Below are 4,670 nucleotides of genomic sequence, written 5' to 3'. Positions count from 1 at the left end.
CTCTCCAAATCGTTTGATGTGTATAACACATTTGAAATAAGTTTCAAGAGAGATAGTGGGAGTTTAGGGACCATGACTATTGTAATCAAAAGGGAAGTCAAATGAAGAAGGCAAAATAACTCCAAGGGAACAAACTTTCTTTATGAAAGGATGGACATTGGAAGGGGTATTTGCAAGAAATGTCTTGCAAGTGTCAAGAACACACCTTTTGAAGGTGTTGTAAAATGTTCTTGAAAAGTTCATAACAGTTGGTTCTTCTACTTGAATGCATGATTCTGTATTAGTAACTATGTTTTACAATTGTTGTAAAAGTGTGCTAATAAGAAGTAGAAGATTAATGAGAGAAGAGAAAGTACTTCACAATTCAAACGTGAATCGAATATAGATCTCTGCGAAAGCGGATTGTACTTACTTCCTCATATGAACTACCAAAGAAATTGGAAAATACTAAAGATTGTCTTTACATTCCAATTTTAAGGAACTTAAATCCGTCACTATAGTAGAGATGGATGAATGTTTTGTTTGACAAAACATTGTTCTTTATTAATCAATAATTAGATTATTGTAATTTTATTGGTTGTCTCTATAGTAGAGATGATGTGGTAGTTTAACTGTTTAGAATACGATGATGCTTAAAACCCAAAAGGTTGCAAGGGAGTGACTAATCCCAACTGAGTTGTGACACCTCTAAAACATAAGTTACGAGTTGGTCATAGATGGATGCTTTGGATCGTTAGATCCGGATCCAATACCTTCTTGTTAAAATTGTATAGAGGCGAAATGTTTGAATCTTTATTCTTTTGGAAAGAAGAAAGAATCACAAAGTTGTTGAGGTTAATTCACTTAGATGTTAGTGGCACTTATCCACAACATAATACTACTCATGTTGTATGACATTCACCGAAGATCACTCTCGGTTGGACTATAGTTTATTTTGAATAAACACAAGTCCGAATACTTTGCAAAAGGTTTCAAAGAATTCAAGAAATGTAAGTAGATGAGTAAGACGTCTAAGGTATTTACCTCCTTAGATTTGATCCAAGGAAAAAGTAACACTTTAGATTAATTTCCTTGAAAAATATCAAGGAAAGTAGCATCGTAAGATAATGAATTTCTCCATTAGGAGAAGAATGAACATAAATAAGATTTAATTCGTTGGACATTATCAATTACCCATATATATATGATATATACTTCTAAGACATGTTAGTTGTAGAGATCCATCCATCATGGATCTTAGCAAGCTAGTGAGAGCTATAAGCGTCTTATGAGAAAAGATCAATTGTTTGATTTCTCATAAAGATGTAAATGAATCTTTTGTTTACTAGGTTTACAAAAGATTAGTGGGAGTTGATCATATTCCTAAATTTGAATATATATACATGATATATATTAATTTTGAAAATGAAAGGAATTCTTCATCGTTAAAGTTATGACTGTAAACATTCTATAATGATAGAATGTATATGGGAGACATAGTCTATATACATGGGATGGAAATCTATAATGATAGATTTCAAGATATAATTGGATTATATCAATCCCTAAAATAGACAATGAGATGCTAGGAAGTTTCTCATATGATGATAAACTTCAATTAGAATGACAATTCTAGTGAGACTAGGAAGTTGTTCTTCTCAAAGGGAATGTACCCTTTGACTCCCAAAGAAATAATGCGTAAATAGAATCCTTTATGCATACGCAGAAAGGTGATTTATGTATTTCATATTGTATGAAAACATTGATATAAGTTGTACCTAGAACGGTACAAGATGATATCAGTGCAAGCCCAGGATCAGAACCATGGCAACTGTCAAGTGAATCCTTAGGTATTTAAGAAATACTAAGGATGGATTCCTCAAGAATGAGGAAGAATTAGAGTAACGTAATGGAAGCGTAAATGTATTAGATTATGAATCTAATCCATCATAGAATATCTCTTCATTATGAATGAAGTGATAATGAGATATCTCTTTATTATGACTAAAGAGATATTTGGGTGGAAACGTTAAAAGCAAATGACTTTAATGTGTTCCATCATGTATGCAAAATATATTGCCATATAGAAGCTTACAACATTGTTGTTTGGATGGGAAAGTTCATTCATGAACTCTCCATTCGGTTCCAACCAGAAAGTGTGTGACACTAATGGGGCGATAGCTCAAGCCACGGAATCAAGGTCTCATCAAGGTCCGAACTCAAATGAGAGACTGAACCACATGATTGAGAATCATGTATAATGGTGACGTCGTTATTCTCAAGGTTGCTTCTATGGATAACATATAGATATCCATTGTCTAGGCCTACTACTCAGCCATTTATGAAATGAATTACAGAAGAGGTATCATCACTGATGAACAAGCTGATTGGCTCTAGTGCAAGTGGGAGATTGTTGGAAATGTGCCCTAAAACCAATTATATGATGATACTTTACGGACATTTCAAACTAATGTAGTTTAAATGTAAAGGACAAAGATTATTGTTTGAGCCGTCTCATATAAATGTTATATACTTAAACGATAAGTCCAAGGAATATGTGATTGGAAGAATGCGATCTAAAGAAGTTAGATTCATGAGACCATTCTTTCGTTGACACATCCTAAACGTTCCTGATCATAGGATTGTCAATTGGGCATTGACAGTCCGTTAAGATCAGTACGTGCTATGTCTTCTCTCAGGGAGAGTGACTAGTCTCGAGTCATTGGTGTGTGTGACATCAAGACAAGTACGTAGGTGCTCAATAGAGAATGAGTTCACTGAACACGATCAACGAAGAGTTCTCATATTCATGTCACATGAGAACTCATGGTTGGGATAATGCAAATTAGTCTTTTGACCTGAGGCATCACAGTTGTCTTGTGGTTAGGTCCTTAATCTTTGATTATGTCAAAGTCACTCCATCAGGAGGGTGTCCATGGCATCGTTGGGGTTAAGCCACTTAGCCATGGAGGCAAGTGAATGCGCAACAAAGGATCTCTAACCTTCAAACTGTTTGAGGGAGAATACTCTATGATATGATTAAGAATCTTTGGCCAAAGTATGAATGAGATTTAGGAATGTGTTCCAAATCACATTCAAGGTAATCATATAAGCACAAGATTCACATTGGATAGTAGACATGAATAAACTATCAAACCAAACAATGTGGTCAAGAGTATTGTATTAGAGAAAGACCGTATTACATTTGTAATCCTAAAACTGAATAGGTTCTCCACCTCTTCTGATTAGCTTGGGTAACCATGACATGCTGCTAGGCGTCAACCATGGTTTGTGGAAGCCCTAAAAGTGTATTATCACTAACGGGAGAATTGAAAGTAAGTTTCAATTCACAATCGATTAGAAAGAGTTTTAATCGCCCACTGCCTCGCTAAAAGGAACCTAATGGATCGTTCACCGAGTAAGGTAGAGTTTGAAGAAACAACGGAGATGAGTAAGAATAATTAAATGGTTTAATTATTTATCTAAGGCTAGGATTAATTAATATGTTAATTAATCAAACGAATAAGTTCGTTAAAGACCTCGGGTTAGTTTTGGGTCGTAAGGCCCAATGGGATTTGAATGTCAAGCCCATTAACTCAAGTTGTATGACAACTTGAATAAACAAAGGGCTTGAAAGCCCAATAAACCCTATAGGCTTGCCATGTTAGAAGAATAGGGCTTTTGGTCCATTAGGTCACTTATTTGAAGGGACTATATAAAGGACTTTATAGCCTAAAATTTACATATGGTAATTTTTGGGGAAAGGATGAGAACACAAGCTCTCCTTTCTCTCTAAAATTTAGGCCACCTTGGAGGGATCATCTAGCAATCAAACTCCTCCAAGGTCACTCATTTCTTCTTCATTATGCCTTGGTGATGAATCATTAGAGGTTCTCAATTTTGGGAACTTGGAGAAACTTTTTCATCCATCCAAATCCATGGATCTAAGATGCAAGGAATGAAGGCCCTCTCTTTGGGTGATTAGCCTTTGCTTATGCAAAGAGGAATCTACAAAGGTATTGATTTCTCAACTTACTTTGTTTTGAGTTGAGTCTTGGTTCACCTATCTACTAGGCTTTGAATTTCATGGGTAAATGTTTTGTTTTTAAGTGCATACAAGCATGATTCCGCCTTTAATTGTTAATTGCATGCTATTGATGTTGCTTAAATGAACATGTTTTTCACAAATCTTCCTTCAGCCATCGCCCCCACCATTGCAATGCTAGTTGCCTTCACGCTATACCTGCATGCCGCCAAGAACTTGCCCTCATCATCCCGTGCCACTTTTCCCGTAAACCCCAGCCCATCCCTTGCAACCCAGCTAGCATCCACATTTATCTTTACGAATCCCGGACTCGGTGGAGACCATCTAACACCAATACTTGTTTCCTAAGAACTGGGTACAAGTGTAGTGGGCGAAAATGATTTGGCCTCCCTGAAGGTTGAAGCAGAGTGAGAGATAGCAGCAATAACCTATGTTGGGTATATTTGTTGTTGGTTTAACTGAAAATTACACCTTGATTTCCATATATGCCAACATGTAAAGGCAATTTATGAAAGCATATTATTCCTCACCTCATTCGAACCATTGGCTGACTCATGCATTTGTAGCAGCCAGTTTGCCCAGCTTGAAATCTCCATCCCATTCATCCTTAAATTTAACCTTCCCCCGAACCAAACCTCTTCCACCC

The sequence above is a fragment of a genome, unplaced genomic scaffold (assembly GCF_019419815.1).
Source record: "Pyrus x bretschneideri cultivar Hongxiangsu unplaced genomic scaffold, Pyrus_bretschneideri_v1 Contig39, whole genome shotgun sequence".
NCBI classification, from domain to species: domain Eukaryota; kingdom Viridiplantae; phylum Streptophyta; class Magnoliopsida; order Rosales; family Rosaceae; genus Pyrus; species Pyrus x bretschneideri.
The sequence above is the reverse complement of the archived record's forward strand: the minus strand, read 5'-3'. Positions refer to the sequence as shown.